This window comes from Humulus lupulus, chromosome 7 (assembly GCF_963169125.1).
Source record: "Humulus lupulus chromosome 7, drHumLupu1.1, whole genome shotgun sequence".
Classification (NCBI taxonomy): domain Eukaryota; kingdom Viridiplantae; phylum Streptophyta; class Magnoliopsida; order Rosales; family Cannabaceae; genus Humulus; species Humulus lupulus.
The window spans coordinates 72,491,036-72,511,810 of record NC_084799.1 but is presented as its reverse complement, the minus strand read 5'-3'; positions in this window follow the sequence as shown (position 1 = coordinate 72,511,810).

The following is a 20,775-nucleotide window of genomic DNA, read 5'->3' as shown; positions in this document are numbered from 1 at the left end:
TTTTTTATTGGTTTTTCACCTTAGCCTATTAATATCACCTAGATGCACGTTTATAACCAAAGAACTGGATTAGCGAGTTAAGCTCGGTTCAAAGCTCATAGTAACGGTCTTGGAGTAACCAAGGCGTTATAGGTACTGAATAACATGAATATGTGGTTAATTATTTAAATTGAACCTATGTGTCTTATCTATCTGTTAGTATAGAAAGTATGATGTGTATGAATATACTTGGTAGTAATGGGGTTTGATAATTAATGCATGAGTAATGTAGATTGGTGCTTTGATATCCTTATTGTGCGTGTGATTATTGTGATTGTTTGGGCCTACCCATGGGATGATTTTGGATATGAACATCAGGGCTGGGGGGTTTAGTTGGTGATTGCAGACTGATTCAGAATGTATGAACTCAAGATGGTTAATTGGACCTGGTATTGATAGAATGGTATATTCAGATGTTGGTTAAGGTCGGAACCCTCCATGTTTTGCTGGTATGTGAGATTAGATGGTTGAGACAGTGGGTTTTGTTGGGGAAAAGCTACTTCGTATATCTTGACAGTAAGGGCATCAGTATTGGTTCAGCCTGAGGATGGAAACATATAAGAGTTATCGAATGGAAGGCTTTAGAAGCATTATCCTCTAGTTTTCCAGGAAGGTTTGGGTTTTCTTAGGAATTGATTAATGGATGGGCATGATTAACTCCATCCTTGATGGTATGAGAATGGTAGGCCATGATAGAGTAGTTGCGCCATGCGCATGTGGCAGGAGGATGCCCTGATGTGGTGGGGAATAGTACCCCAAACCCGGAATGTTGTTATGATGGGTTAGGAGGAATCCAGATAGTGATTTGATAAAAGAAACTTTTGTGATGCAGTTTAAGCTATGAAGACTAACAAGTTTATGAACTCGATCCAAATGGTAAGACAATGACAGAGTATGTTGATGAATTTGATGGGTTGGTCAATCCGCTTGGAGGTTTGGTACCAGCGAAGGTAGCCCAGAAAGAACGATTTATTTAAAGATTGAACTCTGGGATGGGCCAGAGCACCAGGGTCGCTCCAGTGTATGATATTTTCATCTATGCTCGGGCAGCATGGAGGGCCTTGTTATTAAAGACATAAGAGATAAGATATGGAGTGCAAATGTCGTAGGGCAAAAAGCGTAGGTAATGGTATTCCCATTTGCGGGATTAAGTAAGGATAGATGCCCGGTAACTAGAAAAGAAGGGTCCCTGATAGTTCTACTACTTCTGGTTTTGACAGGAAGGGTTATAGTTTACAGATTAGCCACTAGGGCGACGATGAGACCTGGTAAAGTTATTTAGTGTGCGCTAGATGCGAGAGACGCTATCTGGGAGGACACTAAGTGAAGGCATGTTTTCTAAATGTAATAGTTAAGCACGTTAGGGCGGATTGCATGAGATTGGAGAAAGGAGGACTGGTCCGTCCTGTTACAGTCAGAGCAAGAGGCTAGTCCCTCGGAGGTGACCAGTTGACTAGTTAGTCCTCGTTCTCTGTTATATAATGAGCTAGAAGAATTCGGTGATGTGTATCTTCTAGAAAAGATTCAAATATGAAGTACATGCCTCGAGGTTGTTATACAATGGGGCCTTAGATATTAGTGCTTGTTGGGAAAGAATTGGTAACTTTCAAGAGAATAATTGGAATACAAGTGGTAAAAGGTTTATAGTAAAGGTGAGTGGGCTCGTTATATAAGAGTTTTGATATGAGCCTGAGTAGAAGCTAATCTGTTAAATAAGGGGCAACCATGGATTACAGGAGATGGTAATAATGTCTAGATTTGGAAAGGAAGGACCTGGTTGCATCTAAGAGATGCTTGAATGTTTGGGTAGATAATACTTGGAATGTATCAATTAGACTCAATGGAAAGTAGCTTAGCCAGTAAGGCTTCAGATGGGTGTACAAAGAAATGTTGGGTTCACTACGGGCTTTGGGTATGGATAGACTCAGTATCAGAGACATCATGAAGAATGATATTAGCCTAGCAGAAAGAAGTAATGGTTCAGTTGAAGAAAGTATTTGATTTAAGGATGGATCAAATGGAGCATCGTTGTAACGCCCTACTTCCTTAGAGCCGTTACTAAGTGAGTTTAAAAACGTGCTTTCAATACGCGAATCGTGGTTTTAAGTCAAACAGTGTAATTAAGCCATAAACAAAGGAAAGACTTGAGAAATAGTAATTTCCATAGAAAATTATAAAAGTTTTACACTTGGGATCCCAAAATACAGTTTAGAAATATTTACAACATATAAACTTAACCAAGTCTGCTAGACGACAAAATCTTGGTTTATTTACAAGCATCTCCAAAAATCCTCTGGCTGTGATAGCCAGGCTGGCCAAACATGTACACGCCGCCTCACGCCTGCTGTACTCATGGTTGGTTGATCCTCTCTTTACCCTTACCTGCACCACAGCGCATCTGTGAGCCGAAGCCCAGCAAGAGGACCCACAAACAAATAACATATACAACACATATATCAAGCATATAAAGAGGCCACCAATGGCTAAACACATACGACATAGCCGTCCCAGGCGTTTACCAAGCCCTGGGTTCGCGGACCACGCTGTGAGGATATCCTAGGTATCCTTCTAGGGACTCGCCCTGACAACTCGCATTCCACGTGCTCAACGCTGCTCCCGGCCCCTTGCTGTTCTCGGCCTTGCACTCAACATGCCCAATGTCGTTCCCGGCCCTTCGCCGTTCTCGGTCTACACCGTTCCTGGCTCAAGCCGACCATTCACATCATAATACACATAGCATAGCAAGCAAGTATAGAATTCTGGCATAATCAGATAAAGGGCATTGCCCCGCAATTCTAACATATTGGGCTCGGCCCTACATATCAATTCTATTCAAACACATTGGGCTCAACCCTGCACACAAGATCTATGGGAACAAGGGTTCTCTTACCTGAGTTTCGAGCGTTTTGAGCACCGATACCCCGAGCACAGTCCTCTAATGTGAGCCTCGCCGAAACCCTAGTTACAACACATTAACAATGTTCATCCATCACATTCTAATCCAATAAATAACTTAGAGCCATAACCCTAACCTCCGGGTCCTTGAATTCTATCAATCCGGGTGATAAAATCCATCCCGAGCCTTACCCCTTGAGTTCCCAAGCCTAAAATACCCTAAAAACTCAAACTGGCACAAAGGGCCGCGACCCCACCCACAAGAGCCGCGGCTAGCCTCGAAACAGAGGCTAGCACCTCACTGACCCCCACATGGTCCGCGGCGCGCGCACACGGGTCGCGACGCACCCCTCCTAAGGCCGCGACTCTTACCTCCAAACCTAGAATTTTCCATCTTCTTCCCTACCTTTTCCTCAAGCTAACTCATTCAAAGCCTACTTAACAAACCTAGATAAATAACACATGTATACCAACTCAACAATAACTCAGTAACAACATCAAAACCCATTAGAATCCACCCCAAAACTCAATTAGACCACACAAGAACAATTCAAACTTGCTAGCATGCATACTCTAATAACCAGCTGCAACTCTAAACTTATCCACCATAATCAAAGCTTACCTCTTGCTGAGTTGAGCCTTAGAACCAGCCCCCTTATGCTCCAAGCTCCCTAAATCCCAGCTGAACTCCTTAGATCCTGAAGTTGATTCCCAAAGTTTCCCTTTGATTTAGCCTTAGAGAGTGAAAGAGAGAGAGGAGAATAAAATCTAACCTTGGCTGAGAAGAGAAGTGCAAGTCGGTTTCTCCAAGTTTCTAATTAATTCCTCTTTTTGTTTTATTTGACTTAAGTCTAAAGGGTTACCTCAAGGCTCGGGGTACCAAAACGTCCCCAAGGGCAAAATGGTAAATTTCCCCAGTATTCCCGCCTAGACATTCTATCCTCAAATATATCTCCAAATATTTATTTTCATGTCCCAATAATCCCATAACACACCTAGTACCCAAATTACCCCTCGACTCACCCCGAGTCCGAATCTCAACCCCGTTGTGACTCTCTGGCTAAGCGCTCCCCAGGACTGTCTCGGATCGTGCTGCACAGACATATCACATATATAACATTTATCACATTCATGCCCCTAATAACCAGACAGGGCCCACATGCACATTTAACTCACTAAACATGCATCACTATCATATATTCACATTAATTCACCCATTAACATATTAAAGCATATTAAATCATTTATTGCCCTCCAGTCACACTAATCAAGGCCCTAAGCCCGATTAGCAAATTCAGGTCGTTACAATCGTATCGTGGGACATGTTGACATCGCCTGTTGAGAATGAAAGGTTCAATTGCCCAGTTGCAAGATAGGACAATGTTCTTAGGAATTGATCTTCGGTCTGGTTATTACCAGCTGAGGATCAAGGAAAGAGACATTCTTGAAATTACTTCTTGCACCATGTGGGATGTGATTAGTTATCAGTGAAGGCTCTTAGCTGACCAATGCTTCAACAACACAGGTAGGTTTGACAAACAGAGAGTACATAAATGACGTGGATGAGTCATATCCAGATTGGTGAATGTGTTGGTCTACTCCCAGTTGGAAGCAGAACGCAAACAACTACTTCGTTGATAATACCAAGATTGATAAAGCAGGGTTTCAGGTAAGGCTCCAGAAAGTGTAAGCTTCGATTTCTCCTAAGGTAATCAAGGTCACGTTATAGGGAGTGATAGGATCAAGTATGAAGGAATCTAGTCAGAAGCCACAAAGAAATTTCTGATGAACGCCTGAGGGGTAAGAAGTACAGTGAGACCAGTAGACACGTTATCTACTACTTGAAGCATCTTCGAATTTATCTACACCCGAGATTGGAATGACACAAGAACCTAAAGTTGGACTGAATGGATAGTTTTGTATCAGATTTTTAGAAGAAATAATAAGGATTGGTAGCACCCTATGGTATTAGAATCTGTATTCAATGGATGGATATGGAAGGGCAACGTGAATGATATTGTCCTTGTTTAAAACATAAAACTGTAAGGTGGTGCATCAAAGACTAAGACGCGCCCAGGTATAGACTGAAAGGATGGTTGTTCGTGTGTTACAGTAGATGAAAGAATAAGAATATGAATGTTATATAGAGAGCATTAAGCTGACGGTAATGCTAGATAGACACAATTAAGATGCAGTGCTGGCATTCACAGAATAGAAGTGCATGTATTAGTGCAAAAGATTTGAGAGTTTGGTCATTTGTAGAGGAATAACCTTGAGACCAAGACCTAGTGGGAACTAGTGAATGATTCATATTGGAAAGCATAAGGCAAAATTGATATGGAAGTTGACCTCCTAAGTTGGTAAGATTTGTGCCAGTTGGATAGGACGCCATGGATTAGTGTAAAGTCAAACGAGGTAACGATCAAGATCGATATAGTATCTATAGTTGATTGTAGATAGATATGCCTCTATGGACAATGGAATTCAAAGAGAAGATCTTGTAGGAATGGTTCAAAATCCAACTATTTTAATATGAATGAATTAAGATATGAAGATCGGATAATTGATCTGATGGAGCCTGGTGTTGAGGTGGAGATTCTAGATGAATACAGTAACCAAGTGATTTAAATGGATGTTTAAATCTAAAAATCCGTATATTGGAAGGTAAAAAGATATAGTAGTGGATCGTAAAAGTGGACCATGTCAAACGTCAAGTAAGAAGGTTATGACTCAACATATTGAGTTAACACACTTCGGTTCGTGTGAACAGGTGACACAATAAGACATTTGGGCAACAAGAGACTGTATGTCCCCATGGAACATCAAAGTTGATAATGTCAGGTTGAGACCCTTTATTTTCCAAGTTCTGGAAAAGGATATAGAAGACAGAGAGTATAAGATTGAAACCTAGAATTATTGGTTACCTTAAGATAGACTGGCAATCTGAATAAGTGATTCAGATTTTGAAGAATTATGCATCGAATGTACAAGTGTTTGGGGCATCAAGACAAGTAAGGTTACTTGATGGAATAGTCACAGTAGTGAATGCGGGTCAATGGATAGGGTGACTCGGCATAAGATATAGTAAGGTAGAGAGCAAGAAGTACTTGTTCTAAGTAATGAAATGAAAGACAGAGAATATTGTGATTCAATACTGGTTCAAGGAAACCAATGAAGTTATTAGGATTATTAGGGCACAAGTGTCTGCCTATCTGAAAGGACATACGAGTTCGCAAGTTTCAAGTATGGGAACACGAAGTTCCAGGATGGGAGACTTGTATTCCTCTGAATATTGCAGACAAGAAAGAATATGCTATTTTGGGAAAGAAAGAGGAGTTTTGACTCCCAATTTAATAAGAGTTCTGAGATCATACCAAGGACTAGGCCGAAGGCCTGCAGGATAGCCTTACCCTAGTATAGGTGGAGGCTTAAGAATGTTACTGGTGCCAATGTCAAGGAAAGAAATGTATGATATCATCATTGATGAGGTAAGGAGACCCTAGGATTCTAGCTGGGGTTACTGCGCAAAGAAAAGTTAATGGAATTATGATAAATGAAATAAGGTTTAATGGATTAAGATTAGCACTCTAATAAGAGTGTTACAATAGGATAAAAGGGTAAAGGACTGGACTCTGTGGTTATAGTCAGGTTTATGGGATTTGTGTTCCGAAGTGTTTGAATAAATTTCGAGGACGAAATTTCAATAAGGAGGGGATAGTTGTAACGTCCCAAAAATGCTAATAGAGTTTAGTGCCTTGATTAGCGTGCTGGGAGGGCATAACTGGATATATGTGTGATTAACTGATTAAATGCGTGCCTATGTGGCATGCATGATATATATGATAATATGAGTATGATTATATGCATGTTTATGAGTATTAAATATGCATGTGGGCCCGTTATTGTTTATAAGGGCATATTTGTAATATTGGCCTGTAGCGGGCATAAATGTGATTATATGTGTTAAATGATTGAGACCACATTATTATGTGGATATATTTGTAGTATACAGCTCGAGGTGATCCTAGTGAGTGGATTGGCGAAATAGTCACAGTGGAGATTAATACCCAGCTCAGGGTGAGCCTAGGGTTATTTTGGGAAGTCAATGTATATTTAAGGTTTATTGAGTAACAAATATGTATTTGGTGATTAAATGGTCATGTCGGGATTAATCGAGAATTTATAGGACGACTCAAGGAATTAACAGGAATTGGGGAGAATGACCATATCGCCCTTTAGGGAAAAACGGAGAGGTTGTGTTAACTAAGGGGTATTTTAGTCCTTTCTAGTTAAAGGATGCACTCAACTGATGCTCTAAGAGTAACTAGAACCCACCAGAATTAAGAGGATAACCTCAAACACTCTCTCTCCCTTTCTTCTTTCACGTTCTCTCATTTCCTCTCTAGAGTCTAAGGAATCTTTGAAGTATTGGAGGAGAAGACTCAAGCAATTAATCTTGGAAGGTCTGGAGAATCAAAGCGAGAATCAGTCAAGGATTTCTGAGGTGGTTAGGCTAACAATTGAGGTAAGATTTTAGATGTTATTGCTGAAATTCTGTTGAAATAATGCTAGAACTTAGAGCTTGCATGAACATGGTTACCAAGTATTATTTTGGGCATTTGAAGATGTAAGGAAATTGTTTATAGATTAGTTATGATGGTTAGGCTATAAGAATAAATATTCTAGACTTAATTTTGAGTTTGGTGGAAGGATGAGTTTGAATTTTGAGGATATGGCTGGGGTAAAACGCTGGAAAACCCAGGGAATTCTGGGTTCATGAGGATGTGTCGTGACCCAGTTCATGGGCGTCGCGGCCCGCGTGCCCCAGATGGCCCTGGGAGGGTTGCTAATTGTAGGGCGTGCCGCGACTCTAAGGGGCAAGTCGCGGCCCACCTCCCCCTAATACAAGAGGTCGTGCCTCTGACTTGAGGCGCGCCGCAACCCTTAGAGCCAGGTTGCGGCTCGCCTAGGCAGTTTTGTCTAGGGCTGGTTTTAAGCTTGGGGAGGCTTGGGGAGTCAAACTTAAGTGTTCGGGACAATTTCTACTACCCAGTTTAGTATAAATCAAGGTCCTGGAGGCTAGTATTTGAATCCAAAGTTTTAAATGGTTTAGAATCTTATGGTTATCCATTATCGTAGTGTGACTAGGTTTTACCGCAATGGCTCAGGAATTAAGGATCGTGCTTGGGGCCATTATACGCTTATTGCTTGAGATCCAAGGTAAGAAAACTGCACCCATGTGGTTGTCATTGGGACTAAGATTCCCTGTATTTGAATATATTCATTCTGTAAGATCTATATCTGTTATATTGGATAAGAAAGTACGACCTAAGTGTGTCGGCGCTGATGATAAGCATATTGGACGCAGCTCAGCCAATGTAAGCCGGGGTCAACTAAGTAATTAGAGGACTCAGCCTAAGCGAGCCGGGGTCAGCTGAGTAAACAAAGGGCTCGGCCTAAGGGCACCGACCCTGAATATTTGTATTAGTGATTGAGATGTATGCTTGAGAATATATGTTTGTCATTGTTTAGGTTAATGCTTGTACTTTGTTGAATAATTGGACTGGTTGGGTCAAGGTTGATTAAATGCTACTGTTTCTCTTTTATTAGGATTGTTGCCTATAATCTATTGACAGTTGAATATGGTGATTTACATTTGTTGTCTTTATAATGTTGCCTATTTGTACGTGTTGTTTTAACTTTTCTTGTTGGGTCTTGGCTCACGGGTGCTATGTGGTGCAGGTAAGGGAGTTGATAGTTGGACCAGCCATGAGTTGGAGAGCTTCAGGGGTGGTGTGTAGATATGCAGCCTGCTTGATCATGACGGTCAAGGTAGCTTGGGAGGAACTAGGGTTAAACCCTGTTTTTGCCGCTTAGGACGACTAAATTGAAATTTTTTTGACCAAATATTTTATTACATGACCTTGACTTAGTCTTTAAATACATATTTAAGTTCAAATGACTTGCTTAGCAGATTAAGCACTATTTTTAAACACATAGCGTAACATTCTTGGTTATCCAGGGCGTTGATAGTGGTGCTCTGGCTAGGTTGGGCTCCCAACGAGCCCTGCTAGGTGTGAACATAGGGGGAGTATTGTATCCCCGAGGCCATGGGGCCAGGTGCAGCCAAGGCAGGGAAAAGGGCGGATGCTCCAAATGCCTCGATCTGGGCTTCCTCCCAGCTGATGTATTCTTGTGCTCGACGAATGAAGTCATCGAAATGCCGACATCCCCTTCATTGGAGATCATCCAAGAGTGAGGATCTTGCATGTATGCCAGCCTACAACGCCATCAGTTGTTGGCCATCATCGACCCTCTTGGTTCTCGTCGCTTCCTCTTTGAAGCGTTTCATGTAGGCCTTAAGGGTCTCGAACGGTCCTTGCTTGATATTGGCCAAGACATTGACCACAAAGCCTACCTTCTGAACCCCTATGATCTGTCTTCGGAAGGCAGATGATAAATATTGCCACGTCTGAATGGATCCTAGTCAGAGTTTCTTAAACCATTCATATGTCGGTCTTGTCAGGGTGAGTGGGAACACGTGACATTTAGCGTCATTAGAGATACGATGCACCGAAATTAACCTATTGAACTTGGACAGATGGTCTGTGAGATCCCAACCACCATCATAAGTTGGTATGGATGACATTTTGAATCCTAGAGGTAGCGGGGCCTCAACAGGGTGAGGAGCACATGGCTCTACCTCTTCATCTTCCAAGTCAGACTTGTGGCCTTGTCGCCTGGCCATTTTGAGCATTATTCGCTTCAGACTTTCTAATTCATCTCGGAGCGGGTCGCGATCCCGATTAATACTATGGGTCGGGCAATCTCTTCTCCGAGCGTTGAGGTTATCTCAGAGGTCTGACAGGCCTCTACTAGCAGGCTTGCGTACTCTGGCCTTATTACACCTGCGAGCATTGAGGTTGTCTCGCAGGTCGGCTTGTCCTCGGAAATTACCGTTATCTCCTAGGCGAGCCACCTCAGTTTCTCCATCGGACTCATTTTCGTTTACCGAGATACTGATGCCCCGTTCTCAATTTTGTGGGGCATTCCTCAGGCGATTATTCCAATTGGACTGGTTAGGTCCCGAAGGGACACCAACTCCAGGCCTCGCGCGGTTAATATAGGCGCATCGGGGTGTAGCCCCCCGGGCTCCACGGGAACTGTTTTCTTGGCGGTGTCCTTGGGCTCTTGTTTCGTTACCTTTACCAGCATGTTGCGGAGCTTGGTGGCCTTCGGGCTCTTGAAGAGCCCTCTTATGCTTCAAAGCAGGGTTATCATATGCTTTTCCCTTACCACGGTCTCGCGGTGGCACTGAGGTTCCAACTCCTGTTGGGTGCCCGGTGGGCACCCCAGCTGGCGGATCCCGCACCTCTGTAGTCGGGTGCTCGAGAGGCACACCAATTGCATTGACAAGTGGCACTCCGATGGGTTGCGCAGGTGGCATGCCCGTTGGGTGCCCAATTGGCATGTTTCCATTGGAGTCCATTCGCAACCCCTGGGCTGCAAGAGTGGTCTTCATGGCAAGTACCATCTCCTGAAGGACATCAATGTTACCTTCTTGAGCATCAATTTTTTGTTGTTGGGTAGCCACCCGCTCACGGAGCACCATCACCTCTGGTGTCTCTTCTGCCTCCATGGGCTGAGGATATTTGTAACAACCCAAATTCGCTAATAAGACTTAAGGGCCTTGATTAGTGAGCCAGGAGGGCATTAATGGAATAATTCTGATTTAATGAGTAATTATATGTTTAATCATGTTTATATGATAATTGATTATATTATGTGGTAATATGATATGAAATAAATATGTGATATATGTGAGAACCACATTATTATGTGGACAGGTTCACTGAGCACGACTCAAGACGATTCTAGGGTCAGATAGTGGGAAGAAGTCACAACGGGGCTTAAGATATGATTTCGGTTAGGTCGGGTATACTTTTAGATAGCGGGTAGCGATTTGGATTATCGGGTCATGAAAATAAATATATGGAGATATATTTGAGGTTAGAATGTCTAGGTGGGAATATTGGGGGATTTTACCATTTTGGCCTCGGGGACGGTTCCGGCACCTCGAGCCTCGGGATTAACTTAACAAGGAAGTTAGACATAAGGAAGCTTTTAGAAGAAAAACACAAACTGACTAAACACCTTACCTCAGCTCACTTTCACGTTCAAGGAAAACAAAGGAAAGGAAACACAGAAAACAGGGGAAACAAGCTGGAATTTCTGGAATTTGTGGTGAGGATTTGGAGTATTAGCTCAGGGAAAATCAAGGAACGGAAACAGGGATTAAGGTAAGCATCTAATCTTCTTTTCTGTGGTTGAATTTTGAGTTCTAGCTGGGTTTTGGTTAAGTGTTGAAATAGAAATGGTTTTGATGTTTTAAGGCAGAATTAAGAAGGAAACTTGGGAGCTTAGCTTGGCTATGACTTGGTGAGGTGATTCAACAGCAAAGGTAAGTCTCAACTCCTGGTTTAGAGGTTTTAAATTGGGTTTTGAGTGGCTGGTTTGAGTGTTTATAGCACTTGGGTTTCAAAAATTGAAAGGAGGAGATTAGAGTGTGCTAGGCTGTGTTTTCTTGGGAATTATGTTGTTTAGATCATGCTAAAGAAGTTGGGACTTAATTGGTTAGGAGTTGGGAATCTTTGGGGTGGTTTAAGGTGAGGTTTCAGACTTAGAAATGGTGTAAATTCTTGGTTCGAAGGGGAGGGCCGCGACTCTGTTCTAGAGCGCTGCGACTCTAGCATGCAAAGAAGCCAAGGAGGCTCGGCCAAGGGGGAGCGCCGCGGCGCCCAAGGCAAGGGCCGCGGCGCGTGTGTGGTTCAGCGTGGGTGTTGGCTCTATTTTGGGGAAGGGCCGCGGCTAGGCTTCGGGGGCCGCAGCCTTTGGTTGCACACATGAATTTTTTAGGGTTTTAAGCACGGGAGAGTGTCTAGTGTACTCGGGTTTGGTTTCACCACCGTGCTTGGTGGAATTTGGAATCCCGAGAGTTAGTCTTGTAACTGGAAACCTATATTGGAGTATTAATGGAACCCTATACTTTGGTTGTGACTAGGTGATAAAGGCTTAGGCTCGGGAACGGATCGTGCTTGAGAGGCGTTTCTCGTAATTCAATAATCGCACAGACTAAAGGTAAGAAAACTGCACCTGGTTGAATATATGTGACGGGACTAAGGGCTCCCTAATGTAAATGCTTGAAAAGATGGTATTATGCCATGCAAGCCATTTAGTGAACCAACGGCCTAAGGGTGCCAAGGGTTTCACTAGCGCACAGGGCGCGGCTCGGCCACTGGTAACCGAGGACAGCTTATTATGCACTGAGCTCTATTTAAGCAGGCCGGAGTCAGTGGGTTAAACAGAGGGTGCGGCCTAAGTCGTCGGCCCTGACTATTATGTGATATGAGTATTATATGTGGTAGAATGCATCTTGAATTGGATTGTATATGCTAAATATTTGTTGAGGATTATCTTATGGGAATACATGCATACTGAACTATTTGTCTGTTGTTATTGTTTGAGTTGTTTATGATGTTTTCTTGCTGGGCCTTGGCTCACGGGTGCTACGTGGTGCAGGTAAAGGCAAGGGCAAGTTAGATCAGCCCTGATTGGAGAGCTCAGCGAGCAGAATGTACATAGCCAGGTGCTCGGCCGCCACGGTTGAGGTCTAGGCAAGGACGTGGAACCTGAAGACTGTCTGTTTTGCCTTAGTATGGCTAGTGGATACTCATGTACTTTTTGGGAGTATGTAAACTTATTCTAACTTTGTTTTTATATGAGATCCCATGTTTACTACAGTTTAAATATATGAAATTAGTCTTTTGAAACCAACACCTTTTTAACCTTAGCTCTTACATGTCTAGTGACACGATTTCAAAATAATGACTTGATTAGCAAGTCCTGCACCTTTACAAGTACACAGTGTAACGGTCTTGGCTATCCAGGGTGTTGACGGTGAGAACTCGTCAACGAAGTTAAGTTGGAAAAATTATCGAATTAAAATCGCTAATTGGAAAGCTATGAAAACTTGAACAATAACTCAAGAACAATGGAATAACAACAATGGAGAATTCAGTATCTCATTCACACTAATGTCTCTGCTACAGTGAAATTTCCAACCCCCCTTCAGGTGGCCTTGGAATTCAATTTATAGTAGGCTCTAACGGCCTTAGGTACATAGTGGTCCAGGGGACCAAACGGTACAAACGTACTGTACTAGGGGAGTGGCTTCAGAGGTTGTGGCTGTACATCCCTTACAGGAGCAGGTGTCAGGGGGATGTCTCCACTACTTGTCTGTACTCCTTCTTGAGGCGTGGTAGCAGGCGTGTTGGCGCAGGAGGTAGTGGTGTCGGCTCTGACCCATGGCCGTAGACGTACGAACCACGATCCTCGCTGGCACTGGCATCCGTACCTAGTACCCGGTCGTACAAATATGTATCATTCGACTCGCTCTAGATCTACTAAGCATAGGGACTTTGAGGTTGTGAAAAAGGGGATCTTTGGTGTCCGTATTGGCCGTGGCGTTGAATAGGGGTCTTGGGCCTATGCGCATCAAGTCACGGTGTGTCGGCCTCCTGAGAAGATGGTGGGCCGGTGGACCTCCCGGGGCGCGCGCGCGTGGGACCTTGCGCGGCCTTGCGCATGGGGCGCCATTGGCGGCCTCGCAACCTCCCTCGGCCCCGCGCATGGGCATGGTAGGAGTGGCCCAAGGGCCTCGCTGAATAGGGCGCCTCGCCCTATGATGGCCTCACTGAACAAGGCACCTCGCCCCTATGGTGGCCTCGCTAAATAAGGCACCTCGCCCCTATGGTCTCGCGGATCAGGAGGGCCTCGCCCATTTGACGGTCTCGCGGATCAGGTGGGCCTCGCCATATGACGATCTCGCGGATCAGGAGGGCCTCGCCATAGGACGGTCTCGCGGATCAGGAGGGCCTCGCCACTTGGTGGCCTCGCGGAAGGCGACTCGGTGGCCTCGCGGAACAGCGTCCTCACGAGACGGGGTGGTCTCGCGGATCGGGGGGGCCTCGCCACTTGGTGGCCTCGCGGAAGGCGACTCGATGGCCTCGCGGATCGGGGGGGCCTCGCCACTTGGTGGCCTCGCGGAAGGCGACTCGGTGGCCTCGCAGAACAGCGACCTCGCGAGACGGGGTGGTCTCGCGGATTGGGGGGCCTCGCCACTTGGTGGCCTTGCGAAATGGGGGGGGGGGGGGGGGGGGGAGTACGCCTAGGTGACTACCTTGCATTTTCCCTTGATGAGATTATGAGCATCAACACTTGCCCCCCTAGTCTAGGAGAGGGCCTTAAGGTGCTCTTGTAGACTATTCATCTTGGTTCCTATAAATAGGCCTTCATGCATGGCTTAATATTTACATCTTACCTCCTTGGCTTAGTGGTGGTTAGACCCTTGCTCCTTCCAAGAGGTAAAGGGTTCAATCCCCCACAACCACACTTTCTCTATTATTTTATCACTTTTCCATTTTTTCATCATCATTTTCATTCATTTTTTTTTTTAGCTAGTTTCTTGGTGCGTATATTTTTGGACTAACACACATTTCTGATTAATTCTTGCAGACGCGCATTTTCAACACTTTGGTGCTTTTCGCCTCCCGACCTTCCGTGGACTCCGACTTCGTTCTTTCAATCACTTGAGGTAGATTTTCTTTTCTTCTCCCGTTTATTTACTTATTTTATCGGATTCAAACCAACAACACTTGGGATGGGGTACATTAGCCCGAGCTTGTTTTGACCATATGCGCGCCCCTCCTCCTTTTTTTACACATACACCTTATAGTAGTCCATTTAGGGCGTTTGCACCTAGGGGTATTAAGCATGTTCCTTTGTGTTTTGTAGTCTTCCCCTTGTTTAAACGTGACCCCCTCTTTACTGTTGGGACGTGGCTTCATGGCCAGTGAGGGCCCGTCCGACATACCCTCGAGGGCTGAGTTTATCGACCTGTCTTCAGACCCCGAGTCCTCTGAGGGCAACCCTTATCAGGACTATGATTCTTTGAGGCAGGCCCGCATTCGCCACCTCGAGTGCATGGCTGATCTTAGGCATAAAATTTGGGTGGTAGAGAGCGAAATCGACTCGGCGTCGAGGGGAGACGGAGGACCTTCACCCCCGGGCCTTAGTGACCATATAGCGCGTCTTAGGACGGCTCTTTTTGAATTGCGGTGGGAGTTAGAGTTTATGGAGGGACACATTCCGCCAGAACCTCCCACTCCCCCTTCGCCTGATGACGGTCACGGGGCTATCGAATCCTCTCCTCAGCCCCTAGTCTCCGTTGATCCTGGCTTAGCGCTTCCGCCATCGCTCCCCCGATGGAAAACCCTTGCTAGGAGGAGAAAATGGAGGGTTAAGTGCTCTGCCTCTTCCTCACATGCTTCTTTTGATTTTGCAGATATGTCGAAGGCACGCAGACAGGTGTCCGTCCAGGAAGAAGACAACACCCCTCTATTGGCGTCCAGCCTAGTGTCTCACGTGTCTCCGAATAAATTGAAGGCAATCGTGAAACATTACCGAGCTCCTCCGGAATATGCCCTGCACGCTCCTCAAGAGACTTGCCGGGCTGACCGCCTTAAACGGGGCTTTGTGGCTTTGAGCGAACAAATTCTGAAGGCGGGTGGCACCATTCCTCTGCATCCATTCTTCGTGGCGGTTCTCAATTATTTTGATTTGGCCCCTCTCCAACTGTCGCCCAACAGTTGGCTGACCTTAAGTTGCCTCTTCGTCTGGTTTAAGGACAATGAGAAACGTGCCCCGACGGCGCAGGAGGTGCATACTTTGTATAACCTTATAGCATTGCCCAGGTGTAAAGGCTTCTACTACTTGCAAAAGGCCAACAGTGAGCTCCCTTTAATAGAGGGCTCGGTGTCCAATACCGGACCATGGAAGCAAGATTTCTTTTGGGTAGAGGGGCCTCTCTCGGTTCGTGAAAGCTTCCGTGCTAATCCCAGTAAGTATCCTGATCCTTCCTTCTCTCTTACTAGAACTTACTGTTTTGCACTCTCGCTTGTATTGACATTGACGTGGTTCTTGTAGGGTACTTTGCGGATCCTTCGGTCATCGGGTCTGAGGCGGAGGCCATAGCCAAACTCATTGCTGCAGATTCCGCTCAGAAGAAGGCGACGGTCCTTTTTACGGTGGAAAATCTCACCCGCCACCAATTGTCCCCGGTCATTAACTCTAAGTTCCTATGGTCGATCACCGGGTCTAAGAAGGTTGCGGCTACGTCAGCTGGGCTATCACTGCACGAGGATGCGGTTGAGGTGGAGATGGAGGATGCCCCCCTGTCCCCAGGGGGATGTCCTCCTCATGACCCTCACGTCCAGGACACGGCCTTTCTCCATCTGGACCCGCAGGCCATGGCAGGATGCTACGCCCCTCCGGGCCATGATGGCGGCGATGCCTTCCCTCCGACCCCTCATGACCTCGGCGTACCGGATGCTGATTTTGTCGGGCTCGCGAAGCTCCCCGCTGATGCACCAGAATCTCAAATTTTCTCTTCTGCTATGCCTCCTCCTGCCTCGGCGAGTGGGTCGTCTGTTCCGGTCCAACCAGATATTCCTAGCGTGGAGGCAGAGTCTTGGGTGACCAGGATGGCCTCAGTTTATGGGCAACGTTTCGTTCCAATAGCTACGAGTCTCCCTGTCTCCGACTGGAGGGGCCTGGGGAATGTGACTCAATCAGACCTCGGGGAGATGCTAAGGCGTGCCGCGGCCTGGGTGAGGCTTTGCACCTTGCGTTGATTAGCATTATGCACAGATGCACCTGCGTTCTTCTTTTTGTTACTTATTGTGATGCCATTTGTTTTCTTGTGCAGGTCTATATCGTGTCTCTTCGACATGCTGACTCGACTGGCATCCTTTCCGCATCTACCACTGAAAGGGACGGCCTCATAGTCCAGGTCCAGGAGCTCGAAAATGAGCTTAGCGCAACAAAGGTCCAATTGTCAAAAGCTCAGACTAAGTATGCCAAGTCAGACTCGAGGAATGGTAAGCTGAAGACTAAGATCAAGGAGCTGAGGGGCAAGGCCAAATGCTTGGAGCGCGAGCTCAAGGGGGCCAAGGCCGCTGCATCCGGGTCACATGAGATGGTTATCCAAATGGGGACTGAAGTTGAGGCCCTTAGGGCTGAACTACAGTCGGCTCAGGAGAAGGTCGCTTCCTTGGAGGCGGAGAGGGTCATAACCGAGCGCAAGTCTATAGACCGGGCTCTTTACAATGTGTGGAGGCAGGATCCCAACTTTGACTTCTCCTCTTTCAGCGAGCAAGCTGTTGCCCGAGCGGGCTGGTGGAGTGCCCACTACAGGAGGCCTTGAAATAGTCTCGCTCCTTTCTTGTTTTTTATTATGTAGCGTCATTACTAGTGCTACTTTTCCATTAGTAACCCTTGTATTATCTTGAGAACTCCTTTTTTTTTTCTTTTAATGTATGAGTACACGTGATGTTGCTGTTTATTTCTTGTTCTATTGCATTTGAGGCCCTTTTATGCCTGTATGACGCGGTTTGGTTGGTTCCCTTCTTTTATTTGTCAGGCTGGAGGTCCTTTGGATCCCATGTGAGAGGGTTCACTGGGACCTCTTTTGGTGCCTCTTGGTGGTTTCTGTAAGGATATTTTGACCCCTTGGGTCTTAGTTATCCTTTTAAGTTTTTCTTGCGCGCGCTTATTATTTCTTTGCGAGAGGCGTCCCTCTCGTCCTTTTGCATAGTACTATTTCGGCAAGGGTCTCTTTTGGGACCCTTTTTGGCTAGGCGGCTTGGTGGCCGCTCTAGACTTATTAGTGTTGTCACTATATATATATTTTTCTTTCGTAAGGCCTTTTGGCCTCCTTGATGTTCACGAGGGTAGCTAATCCTCGTAAACTCAGCGGAGGCCTTGCAAGGTCTTTTTACTACTTTCTATGTTTAGGGACTTCGTCTAGGGCCCCGATACAAGGGGTCCTTCTAGGGCCTCCCATTGAACGGTCCTTTTTAGGGCTATGGTCCTTCTCGGGTCCTCCTGATGCATAGGGGGTCGTTTTTAGGCTACTCCTAATTGAGGGCCCTTTTCAAGATCCCCTATCAGAGGTTCTTTTTTAGGAGCCTCTTTTTTAGGAGGGCGAGGGGTCCTTTCCAAGACCCTCCGTTAGAGGGTCCTTTTCAGGCCTCCCTTGCTAGCTGTGTTATCGCCCCCTGTCCTGCCCCCCAAGTGTTTGGTGAAATTTATTTTGGCGGACACTTTGGCTGATGCCCTGGTATTGAAGAAAAAATAACACACGAAGAGGCTAACAGTTTTACTTATAATACGTGGGTTCATTCATTATATTCGTAACATAATGGTTTCATACACGTAGTTGCAACGGTACATAGGTGATTTTCACATAAAACAAAATAAAATGGCTCACGCCTACTTAGGAGGTTATCTAGATAACCTCTTTGATTTCTTCCTACCATATCAAGGCAGCGTGCTACACTTGTGCTTTTATCCGTGGGCATGGGCGTCTTACTGGTAGTACTTCCTCAGGTGTTCCGCGTTCCATGCCCGGGGTACGATGGTGTCGTCCATGCGCGCCAGCTTGTAAGTGTTTGGGGGGATGCACTGAGCGACTTGGTAGGGTCCCTCCCAATTTGCCCCCAACACTCCTGCACCTGGGTCTCGTGTGTTTGGGAGCACCTTCCTCAGCACCAGGTCGCCGACTCTGAAAGTTCTCTCTCGCACCCTCGAATTGTAGTACCTTGCGGCGCGTTGCTGGTATACCGCCACGCTCATCTGGGCTTTTTCTTTCTTTTCCTCCAGGAGGTCTAAGCTTTCGGTCAGGGCTGTGTGGTTGGCTTCGTCTTCATACGCCTGCACCCTGTGGGATATGACTCGCATTTCGACTGGGAGCACAGCCTCGCACCCATAGGCCAAGGAGAATGGGGACTCCCCAGTCGTCGTGCGTGGGGTGGTTCTGTAAGCCCACAGCACATTTGGTAGCTCATCTGTCCAGGCTCATTTCATCTTCTCCAGCTTTGTCTTTAGATTCTTCTTTAGGACCCTGTTGATGGCCTCCACTTGCCCATTGGCCTGGGGGTGTACCACTGCGGAGAAGCTCCTCCTTATACCTCTTTTCTTACAATATTCATCGAAGGCTCCTCCTTCAAATTGGGTACCATTGTCGGAAATAATTTTGTAGGGTACCCCATACCGGCACACAATGAATTTGTTGACAAAAGAGGTGACGTGCTTAGTGGTTATTTTCACAAGGGGTTCCGCTTCTACCCACTTGGTGAAATAATCTACTGCCACCACCGCATACTTTGCTCCACCTCTACCTGTAGGAAGAGCGCCGATTAGGTCTATCCCCCAGATGGCGAAGGGCCAGGGGCTGGGCATGCTGGTCAATTCGCTTGGGGGTCTTCGAGGGTAATTGGAGTGCCTCTGGCAGTTGTCGCATTTCGTGGCAAAGTCCTGCGCGTCTTTCTCCATGGAAGGCCAGTAGTATCCTTGTCTTATGGCTTTCCTAGCCGTGGAGGGTCCACTTTCGTGGTTGCCGCACTCTCCCTCATGGATCTCTTGTAACACCTTCAACGCCTCCTCTCCTTCTACACACCGCAGGAGAGGCATGGAGAATCCTCTTTTGTAAAGGACCCCATCTACCAAGGCGTACCTCGCGGCCTTGTACACCAACCTCCGAGATTCGTTTTTATCCGCAGGCAAGACTCCTTCCTCCAGGTACTTCTTGATTGGCTCGGTCCATGATTTCTTTGGGACGCTGATCATGTGCACATCTATGCCTCCGATGCTGGGCTTTGGCAAGTACTCCACGGGTATTGATTCCAAGACGTCACCATCCTTGGTGGATGCCAGCTTTGCAAGTGCATCGGCATGGGTGTTCTTTTCTCTGGGGATTTGCTCTATAGTATATGCCACCATTCGCCCCAGGTAGCCCTTCACCTTCTCTAAATATGCTGCCATCTTGGGCCCCCTTGCCTAGTACTCCCCCTTTATTTGGCATACCACCAATTGCGAGTCACTGAAAATATGGAGGCGCGTTACTTTCAATTCCTGGGCTAGGCGCAGGCCAGCTAAGAGCGCCTCGTACTCCGCCTCATCATGATGCCCGCTCCTGATCCTCCTTCATTTGACGCCCCATCAACATGCAAACTCCACTCCTCTACATTTCCCAGTTCATCCTCCGCAACAGGCTGCGCCCCTCCTTCACTCTGTCCTTCATTCGGCTGATGGGTGAATTCTACTATAAAATCTGCCAGCACCTGTCCATTGATGGAGGCCCTTGGGGTGTAGACAATATCAAACTGACTTAGCTCAATCGACCATTTCATTAGCCTCCCTGAGGTCTCTGGCTTATGTAAGACTTGTCTCAAAGGACTATCCGTTAAGACATCAATCGTATGCGCATGGAAGTAAGGCTTCAACTTCCTCGACGCCACTACTAGCGCATAGGCCAGTTTTTCGATCTCTCGATACCGGCTCTCTGCGTCCACCAGACGCTTGCTGATATAGTATACGGGCTGTTGTTGCTTCTTCTCTCCCTTAACTAAGGCTGCGCTGATGGCATGCTCCGACACCGCCAAGTATAGGTACAGCTTCTCGCCCTTCTCTGGCTTTGCTAACAGGGGCGGCTTCCCCAGGTGCTCTTTCAACCTGACAAAGGCTTCCTCACATCTTTCATCCCAAGCGAACTTTTTGCTCCCTTTGAGGATGTCAAAGAATGGGAGGCACTTGTCGGTGGACCTTGAGATGAACCTGTTAAGGGCCGCCACCCTTCCTGTTAGGCATTGTACCTCCTTCTTATTCTTCGGCGGGCTCATTTCTATGAGTGCCTTTATCGTGTCGGGGTTGGCCTCGATTCCT